Source organism: Temnothorax longispinosus, chromosome 8 (assembly GCF_030848805.1).
Source record: "Temnothorax longispinosus isolate EJ_2023e chromosome 8, Tlon_JGU_v1, whole genome shotgun sequence".
NCBI classification, from domain to species: domain Eukaryota; kingdom Metazoa; phylum Arthropoda; class Insecta; order Hymenoptera; family Formicidae; genus Temnothorax; species Temnothorax longispinosus.
Genome location: NC_092365.1, coordinates 13,287,992 through 13,299,311, shown reverse-complemented (window position 1 = coordinate 13,299,311; position 11,320 = coordinate 13,287,992). Strand labels below are relative to the sequence as shown.

Genomic DNA, 11,320 nt, shown 5'->3' with positions numbered 1-11,320 from the left:
CGCTACAATTGAGGCGTCAATGTTCAACTCGGTGACACTACAAAAAGCCTGAATGAATTTTTTATTTTTCTCGAGCATTTTCAAGCGTCGACTTTTGCCTTTTCTGAAAAAAGCAGGGTTAAAATCACACCCCGTTAGAACATGGAAGGTAGGCAACGCTGAACATAATTCACTTCCTAAAACTTGAAATAATTTGTTGACGTCAATAAATCGCTGCTTTTTGCTTTTTTAAGGTTTTATATTTTTATCGAAGTACTTTCATGAAAAGAGGATTTTTAACTATCCAGTAAACTTTTTTTTTATTTAAAAACTATACATACCCTTGCTATGCAGCTGAAATTGATATTTTCATTTAAAAAAAGAATCAACCAGGATTACGAATATGTACATATGAATATAAATTTATATTAATTATAACGAGTTCAAAATAGAAAATTACTATATTTAGTATTGTTCATCGATTTTGCATGTTCATAAGTGAAAAACTCGATTTATATACTACTAGGCACTACAGACGCGCGTTTCGCGCGCGCTATTTAGCTTTAACATTATGCTATTACTATTACATTATTAACTCCTTGATACACACAACTGTCAAAATATACAATGACAGCTGCAAATGAAGTAAGCGCAGCAAGAGAACCAATCGGCATCGCGGAAAAGCGACAACAATAAACTTCACATCTTCTTTTTAGAAGAGGAACATTAAAAGAAAATTACCGTGTGCGCACTGCAGCAAAAGAGCATCGTGGGCGCTCTTAATTTTTAGTTTCAGAGCAGTGTAAGAACTCGTTTGGTTCGCGTTCAAGCCGTAAGAACTTTTTTTCGTATTATTTGTAGTTCAAACTTACCTCTCATATAAATTTCAAAGTGAATAATATTTGACATCACCCTCGTGAAATATTACATTGTTTACAACCTGTAAGAACAATTTTGTCCCGCTTGCCAGGTGTAAGAAACGTTTTTTCATAAATTACCTATTAAAAACTAACTAGCAAATAAGTTTCAAGGTGAATAAAATTTGACAAATCCTCTGCTTTTTTCCACCCCCTCCCCCCGCAGGGGTTGTCCCACCCTCCAGGTATAAGAAATGACGTTTCAATATTAGAAGGATGTACTCTATCGAATATATAGGTTTCCCGATGAATAAGACACAAATTTTGGTCGCGGGCTCTCGGACTATCTTATCAAGAGACACGGTAGTGTCTCGCGCCAAGTACACGCGGAGCGAGACCGACCGTGACTCTTTTACGCGACGCGACGGGTTGCGAGTACCCGAGATGTTGAGATCTCGATAACGAGTGAACGGATCAAGTTCTAAGTAGGCTTGATCGATAGCTTGGGGTCCAATTAGGGAGGGGTTTCTCTTATAATATTCCGCTCCGTGCCCTACGAGCGGAGATATTGCGACGCAAAGTCCAAATGTGAAAATTTTTTATTAAGATACTTCTTCTACTTCTAACGCCGACGTCTTATATGATGACGTCATAATCAGAAACGTTACTTTCACTTTTTCGACGCTGGCGGCGCAGGTATCGCCAGTTTCGATATCGCGCGCGTATTTCGAAATTAGGTCGATAGACTTATCGGTCAGGAGGAAGATTTCTATTTAGGTAAATTAGGTATATACTCATATAATATATATTGAGTCAATTGCTTCATGTTTATCTGGAGAGATTTCGTATCCTTACATTGTATTACCACCGCTGCCGGAAAAGAAGGTTCTCTACGCTTGGCAGAAAGTGCCGCTAGGGAATTTTTAAGTCGATTCTTATGAATCAAGCTTGAATTCGATGTTTAGGTATCTCAGGTTGCCGATGACGAGGTCCAGATAGTGCGCTTCATAGTTTTCGGTGTCCAGGTGTAATAATACGTTAAATTCGATGTCTACGTGTCCCAGGTTGCCGATGACGAGGTCCACATAGTGCGCTCCGTAGTTTTCGGTGTCTACGTGTATTAATACCTTGAATTCGATGTCCACATGTCCCAGGTTGCCGATGACAAGATTCAGATAGTGCGCTTCATAGTTTTCGGTGTCCAGGTGTAATAATACGTTGAATTCGATGTCTACGTGTCCCAGGTTGCCGATGACGAGGTCCACATAGTGCGCTCCGTAGTTTTCGGTGTCTACGTATATTAATACCTTGAATTCGATGTCCACGTGTCCCAGGTTGCCGATGACAAGATCCAGATAGTGCGCTTCATAGTTTTCGGTGTCCAGGTGTAATCGTACGTTGAATTCGATGTCTAGGTGTCCCAGGTTGCCGATGACGAGTTCCACGTAGTGCGCTTCGTAGTTTTCGGTGTCTACGTGTATTAATACCTTGAATTCGATGTCCACGTGTCCCAGGTTGCCGATGACTTGATCCAGATAGTGCGCTTCATAGTTTTCGGTGTCCAGGTGTAATAATACGTTGAATTCGATGTCTACGTGTCCCAGGTTGCCGATGACGAGATCCACATAGTGCGCTCCGTAGTTTTTGGTGTCTACGTATATTAATACCTTGAATTCGATGTCCACGTGTCCCAGATTGCCGATGACAAGATCCAGATAGTGCGCTTCATAGTTTTCGGTGTCCAGGTGTAATCGTACGTTGAATTCGATGTCTAGGTGTCCCAGGTTGCCGATGACGAGGTCCACATAGTGCGCTTCGTAGTTTTCGGTGTCTACGTGTATTAATACCTTGAATTCGATGTCCACGTGTCCCAGGTTGCCGATGACTTGATCCAGATAGTGCGCTTCATAGTTTTCGGTGTCCAGGTGTAATCGTACGTTGAATTTGATGTCTAGGTGTCCCAGGTTGCCGATGACGAGGTCCACATAGTGCGCTTCGTGGTTTTTGGTGTCTACGTCTATTAATACCTTGAATTTGATGTCCACGGGTCCCAGGTTGCCGATGACGGGATCCAGATAGTGCGCTTCATAATTTTCGGTGTACAGGTGTAATCGTACGTTGAATTCAATGTTTAGGTGTCCCAGGTTGGCGATAACGAGGTCCACATAGTGCGCTTCGTAGTTTTCGATGTCCAGGTGTAATAATACGTTGAATGCAATGTCTAGGTGTCCCAGGTTGTCGATGACAATGTCTAGATAGTGAGCTCCGTATTTTTCGGTGTCTACGTGTATTAATACCTTGAATTCGATGTCTAGATATCCCAGGTTGCCGATGACGAGGTCCACATAGTGCGCTCCGTAGTTGTCGGTGTCTAGATGTAATAATACCTCGAGTTCGATGTCTACGTGTCCCAGGTTGCCGATGACGAGGTCCACATAGTGCGCTTCGTAGTTTTTGGTGTCTAGGTGTATTAATAACTTTAACTCTGAATGTAGGACACGTAGATATCGAATTCAAGGTATTAATACACGTAGACACCGAAAACTACGGAGCACACTATGTGGACCTCGTCATCGGCAACGTGGGACACCTAGACATCGACTTCAACGTATTATTACACCTGGACACCGAAAACTATAGAACGCACTATCTGGAACCCGTCATCGACAACCTGGAACACGTGGACATCGAATTCAAGGTATTAATACACCGGATACCGAAAACTATGAAGCGCACTATGTGGACCTCGTCATCGGCAACATGGGACACCTAGACATCGAATTCAAGCTTGATTCATAAGAATCGACTTAAAAATTCCCTAGCGGCAGAATTAAAATTATGTCATGACATAATAAAAATTCGCTGAATTAAAATTATGTCTAGACATAATAAAAATTGGACGAATTAAAATTATGTCTAGACATAATAAAAATTGGATGAATTAAAATTATGTCTTGACATAATAAAAATTGGATGAATTAAAATTATGTCTGACAAAAATAATTCCGCATTTTTATTATGTGTATTAGCGCCTCCTTTTACCTTTTTTTTAAAAATGTGTATACACATAATAAAAATGCGGAATTATTTTTGTCAGACATAATTTTAATTCATCCAATTTTTATTATGTCAAGACATAATTTTAATTCATCCAATTTTTATTATGTCTAGACATAATTTTAATTCGTCCAATTTTTATTATGTCTAGACATAATTTTAATTCAGCGAATTTTTATTATGTCATGACATAATTTTAATTCTGCCGCTAGGGAATTTTTAAGTCGATTCTTATGAATCAAGCTTGAATTCGATGACGGGTTCCAGATAGTGCGCTCTATAGTTTTCGGTGTCCAGGTGTAATAATACGTTGAATTCGATGTCTACGTGTCCCAGGTTGCCGATGACGAGGTCCACATAGTGCGCTCCGTAGTTTTCGATGTCTACGTGTATTAATACCTTGAATTCGATGTCCACGTGTTCCAGATTGCCGATGACGAGGTCCAGATAGTGCGCTTCATAGTTTTCGGTGTCCAGGTGTAATAATACGTTGAATTCGATGTCTACGTGTCCCAGGTTGCCGATGACGAGGTCCACATAGTGCGCTCCGTAGTTTTCGGTGTTTACGTGTATTAATACCTTGAATTCGATGTGCACATGTCCCAGGTTGCCGATGACAAGATCCAGATAGTGCGCTTCATAGTTTTCGGTGTCCAGGTGTAATAATACGTTGAATTCGATGTCTACGTGTCCCAGGTTGCCGATGACGAGGTCCACATAGTGCGCTCCGTAGTTTTCGATGTCTACGTGTATTAATGCCTTGAATTCGATGTCCACGTGTTCCAGATTGCCGATGATAAGATCCAGATAGTACGCTTCATAGTTTTCGGTGTCCAGGTGTAATTGTACGTTCAATTCGATGTCTAGGTGTCCCAGGTTGCCGATGACGAGGTCCACATAGTGCGCTTCGTAGTTTTCGGTGTCTACGTGTATTAATACCTTGAATTCGATGTCCACGTGTCCCAGGTTGCCGATGACGGGATCCAGATAGTGCGCTTCATAGTTTTCGGTGTCCAGGTGTAATCGTACGTTGAATTCGATGTCTAGGTGTCCCAGGTTGCCGATGACGAGGTCCACATAGTGCGCTTCGTAGTTTTCGGTGTCCAGGTGTAATAATACGTTGAATGCGATGTCTAGGTGTCTCAGGCTGCCGATGACAATGTCTAGATAGTGAGCTCCGTAGTTTTCGGTGTCTACGTGTATTATATCTTGAATTCGATGTCTAGGTGTCCCAGGTTGCCGATGACGAGGTCCACATAGTGCGCTCCGTAGTTGTCGGTGTCTACGTGTATTAATATCTTGAAATTGATGTTTAGGTGTCCCAGGTTGCTGATGACGAGGTCCAGATAGCGCGCTCCGTAGTTTTCGGTGTCTAGATGTAATAATACCTCGAATTTGATGTCTACGTGTCCCAGGTTGTCGATGACGAGGTCCACATAGTGCGCTTCGTAGTTTTTGGTGTCTAGGTGTATTAATAACTTTAAATCTGAATGTAGGACACGTAGATATCGAATTCGAGGTATTAATACACGTAGACACCAAAAACTACGGAGCTCACTATGTGGACCTCGTCATCGGCAACGTGGGACACCTAGACATCGAATTCAACGTATTATTACACCTGGACACCGAAAACTATAGAGCGCACTATCTGGAACCCGTCATCGAATTCAAGCTTGATTCATAAGAATCGACTTAAAAATTCCCTAGCGGCAGAATTAAAATTATGTCATGACATAATAAAAATTCGCTGAATTAAAATTATGTCTAGACATAATAAAAATTGGACGAATTAAAATTATGTCTAGACATAATAAAAATTGGATGAATTAAAATTATGTCTTGACATAATAAAAATTGGATGATTTAAAATTATGTCTGACAAAAATAATTCCGCATTTTTATTATGTGTATACACATTTTTAAAAAAAAGGTAAAAGGAGGCGCTAAGTACACGCATAGTAGTGTATATGTATTATGTTGTTACCCTGTTATGTTGTTACCTCGAAAAAAATAAAGTGGTAGTATTATACCTCCAAATAGCTTTACCCTGTACATACTGTTTATAAAATGCGTAATACTACAAAAAGGCGTGATATCCGTACAAAATTACCTTTTTTAAAAAAAAGGTAAAAAAAGGCGCCAAGTACACGCATAGTAGTGTATATGTTGTTACCTCGAAAAAAAAAGAAAGTGGTAGTATTATACATTGAAAAAACCTAAGTAACAAGTGGTAGACGTAATCTTTATATCTCGAAAAATCTTGAAAAAATCTAAGCAGTAGTATCTTTATTTCCGAAAAATTATAACCCAAGTGATACACATCACAAAATTATGTTACCTTATCAAAAAGAAGAGTCGCGCTTCAAGTGATCTATTACAATTACAAAAAAGAAATGATATCTCTTTAAATTACAGCGCCAATTACAGAGAGAACATATATATTGCCTCAAAAAATAATTGTTGCACTACTTTGAAAAATTTTTACATTGTGTCAATTAGAAAAGAATGTATGATAACAATTTTATAAGATTAAAAAATTTTATTTAAATTTAACAAGGGAATACAAGATATTTAAATACAAAGTTTACATGTGTATTTTTTAGTCACAAAGAATTACAGAGGTAACAGTACAAAATAAAAATATTTTATTAAAATACATAAATTTTTCTTGTAAAAAAACTTGGCGCTGCTAGACCTCGAAATTTTAAATAAATAAGGACAACAATAAATAAAAATAATTCAGAGAAGAATGCGATAAGAGTAATATTAAATGATTATCAGCGTGGATGTGCGAGTGAGTGATATGGGTGTGCGTGACGACGCGGACGGCGGATAATGCGGCTTATAATTAAGTAGAGGATAAGTTTATTAATTTATTTAAAATTTCGAGGTCTAGCAGCGCCAAGTTTTTTTCTTGTTAAATTTCCCTTGTTAAATTTAAACACAATTTAAAGATTTTTCAAAGTAGTGCAACAATTATTTTTTGTGGCAATATATATGTTCTCTCTGTAATTGGCGCTGTAATTTAAAGAGATATCATTTCTTTTTTGTAATTGTAATAGATCACTTGAAGCGCGACTCTTCTTTTTGATAAGGTAACATAATTTTGTGATGTGTCTTGATAGATCACTTGGGTTATAATTTTTCGGAAATAAAGATACTACTGCTTAGATTTTTTCGAGATTTTTCGAGATATAAAGATTACGTCTACCACTTGTTACTTAGGTTTTTTCAATGTATAATACTACCACTTTCTTTTTTTTCGAGGTAACAACATATACACTACTATGCGTGTACTTGGCGCCTTTTTTTACCTTTTTTTTTAAATTAAACATAAACACGAATGTTTAACATCTTGCCCTGTTAATCGTGCTAATTGCTTGATCTAGAATAATTTCAAATTATTATTATTATTATACCTATATGTTCCAAACATGAGCAATGAAAAGTGTAGCTGTTTAAGTAACTATTTTTTCGAGGTATTCACGGAAACAAAATAGAGGGCAATTTCTATTATAATTTTTTCAATATTTATACACAAATGTATTAACATATGTATATATTTATTTATTTTTTACATATATGTATGTATTTTTTATATTATTTTTGTAGGCGTTTCTAATTAAACAAGTGATATCAATTTAGAATCTGCAATTCTTAAACTGCAATCGTAAACTATTGTCTTTCTTTTAAATTGAAACTTTTTAATATTAAAGTAGTTATATTTACCATTTCATTCTGGTAAGATGCATTATTACCAAGTTTTCTTTCCATGGCTTGTAAATTATTTTCGTTTTTCAAAAGTAGATCTTGAAAAATGTCAATCTTTTTCTGTTCTTCTTCTGGCTGTACCGTATTAGACATTGTTTCTATATGCTGGAATTTTTGAACGACATAGCGTTCAAAATCAGATCCTATAACACATTAAAAATACATGGTAAATACAAATACAAAAGGTGGCAAAATAAAAATGGTAGCAAAATAATGGCAAAATATACGGTACAACAAGTATTTGTTAATAAGTGCCTGATGTTTCGGGAAACTCCGGATCCCAAAAACCTTTAAAAAGATGTATTATACATAAAACATAAAAAAGTGATAATCAAATAAAATACTATACCTTCTGGTGTATTTGGTCGCTCATATTTGTGTCGATGTCGCGAGCATTGATTCTTCCGTTTTTGTAATTCTTCTTTTGAGAATGACAAACTCTTGTAATACTAAAAATCAAATATCATGAATTACTTTTTTATGAGAAAAATACTTATATTAATATTAATATTTCTTTCTTTTTATGTATACTTATGCTAATTTATTTATATATCTTTTTTATTTAATTAATATATCTTATATAACTACATATACCGTTAATATTGCATTACTTCTCTGCATTCCCAGCAATCTTGGCCGTTTAGCTTTGCTCTGTCACCTTTATATTGCATGTTAAACTGCTTTGAAATGTTCTTTCTTTTTGACCATCTGTAAATAATGTTTTTATTGCATATATAAAAGCAACTTACACACATTACCACGATTGTTAAGTAATATTTACACATTAAACTTATCCAGTAACATCTTTTTTTTAGGAGGCTTGTTTTCTGTGTCATCCTTTAAATTATTCATGTAATATGTTTGCAGCTTGCTTTGCAGGCAGATAAAAAGGTTTGTCTTCGCAGGCAAAGTCATTTATATTTTGAATAATTACTTTATCTTTTTGTACTTTATTTATTAATAATTCATCTTTTTTTTAACTTTAATCGGTTTTTTAATTTGAATATCAGTCTTGCTATGCATTTTTATTGGTGAAAGACAACTTATATTAATGTTATCCTTCAATGTATTAATAACTGCAGTATTCATCAAGGATTTATCATCTTCTATTTATGTTGAAGTATGTTTAGGTGAAGAACATAATCCAAAATCTATACGTTATACAGGAATTTTTCTCTTCAGTTTTAAACACTGTTTGATTTTAGACGCATTACTTCTTTGCATAGGACTAGGATAGATCACATCTTCGAAAATTTTACTATTAAAGTGTGCAAGAGCTGTTTTGTTCACTAGTGTTGTAGCACTATTTTCAGTAACAGTTGCATTTTCAGTAGCATTTGGTCTATATTGTTTCGGTCTCTTTCTTAAAGAGAATATTGATGAACTTTCTGACTGATTGTTTTCATCGGTACTTTTGGGCAAAGATTTATATGCATTCAATAAACTAGCTTCCGTATCGGAATCTACTTCCAATAATGACATACTATTACTTTCTTTCACTATAGCGTTATTCATAGCTTCATGCTTTGTTTTCCTTTTCGTACAAGGTGTATTTAACCGCCATTTCAGATAAAAAATGGCTACGAAATTACAAATAAATATTAATAATTAATTGATGAATTAAAAAAAGTAGAAGAAGAATGCTTCGAAACATTTATAGTTAAGTCCCGAGTTAAGCGGATCGCAATCATAAAGATATAGACAGACTAGCTTTTCGGCCCGCGCTTCGCGCGGGCCTCAAAGCTATTCCCCCGCCAATCAGCTTTTCGGCCCGCGCTTCGCGCGGGCCTCAAAGCTAATCCCCCCGCTGACTCACTATATTATTAGCTCTCATACAATTTTTTATTTGTTTAATTTATAAAACTTCTTTGTATACGATATTTTTTGTATAAGATTCTGGATTTTCTTCAATGAGATGTCCTTGATTGCTTGTTTCATCAATCTTAATTTTGACATTTTCCTTTTTGGTTGCTCTAGAAAATGCCACATAGAGTTGACCATGAGCAAATACAGGATGTGGCAGATAAATCCCAACTTTTTGTAAAGTTTGTCCTTGAGATTTATTTATTGTCATAGCAAATGATACTCGAATAGGAAACTGTCTCCGTTTAAGCTTGAATGGAACTTCCGAGTCATTTGTAATGAAATCGATTTTTGGGATGAAGACAATCTGGCCTCGAGCAGGACCAGTTAGAACCTCCGCATAAATAAGATTATGTTTCAAATCTGTAACAATAAATCTTGTGCCATTGCAAAGTCCTTTCTTAGTATTTAAATTTCTTAATAAGATAATTGTAACACTGACTTTTATTTTAAGTCGATGAACTGGCATTCCAGAAGGTGTCATAGAATTTAAAAACTCAGTCGGATAATTCAATTGCTCTTGTGGATCATCACTTACAATAGAGTCAATTGATAGATATTCCTTTTCTTCTCCTTCCATTAAACGAAGGATTTCGTCATTAATTTTGAAAGTATCTTCATTTTTAGGACAAAGAATCGCTCGATCTGGATTTTCTCTAATCTGTTCCATGGTGATTCTATCACCAAAAATCTCAGTAATAATAGATTCTTTTGATATAAAATCCTGGGGGATTTCAATTGTATCAAGATGTAATCCATCTGTACTTGACAATTTACCATCTCCTAATTGCATTAGCCAATTTGCAAATTCCTTTTCATCCGCAGTTCTCATATTTTGCTGTAATTTAACCTGAGTTACATTTCTCCATATAGGATTGTATTTGACAGTTGACTCAATTATGGCTGCTTTATGTGCATGAGGTACTACTGGGAGATTTTGTCTGAAATCTCCTGCAAATAAAATAACTTTTCCTCCAAATGGTCTAGGATTCTTTATTAGATCCTTGAAGAGTTTATCAACTGCTGTTAAGGCATGCCCAACCGTCATGCTCACCTCATCCCATATAATGAGTTTAGCAGAGATCAGTTCTCGTGCAGCTTGAGAGTTTCCTCTTATATTAGATTTAGCTCCATCATCAATTGGTATTGAAAGTTTGAACAGGGAATGATAAGTTTTTCCTCCTTTTAGAAGTGTGGCTGCAATGCCAGTTGAAGCACATGGAATAACCATTTCGTTTTTTCCTCGAATAACACTCAGAAATGTGTTAAATAGATAGGTTTTTCCACTTCCTGCAAACCCGTCAATATAAAATAACCGCTGAGGTTCATTCTCATTGTCAATCGCTCGCATAACTATATCGTACACGTATCTTTGTTCAACATTTAATGTTGATAATAAATAGTCACCACGTCTTCTTTCTTCATCTACATTATATTCTGTGACGTAAATATTCACTGGAATTGGATTTGGCAATTGGAAGTTCTCACAGCTACTTCCATTATTTTTCAGAATTTCTTGTATATGGTTTAAAGCCATATTTTCAGGATTGACAACATTGTTGTGTACAAAGTCCCTCAATCATGTGATCTTTATATTTATTCCAAAGAGTTAGTACATCTGTTGGAGTTCCATAGATGCAAATGTAGGCAAATAGCTCTCGAAGTTGTACGGGCATTTTGGAATCTGTTGCTTCTTCCAGCGTTTTTTCCCAAAGATCATCAGCTTCTACCAAATTTTTTGCAATTGCTGCATCCTTAAACGTTTTATAAAGAACTCCATTTACAGTTCT

General features: G+C 36.0%; 1 pseudogene; it reads right to left on the bottom strand.

Moving 5' to 3' along the window:
* Window positions 1-7,911: 7,911 nt before the first annotated feature.
* LOC139818333 (uncharacterized) lies at window positions 7,912-10,578 on the bottom strand (annotated as a pseudogene).
* Window positions 10,579-11,320: the final 742 nt, after the last annotated feature.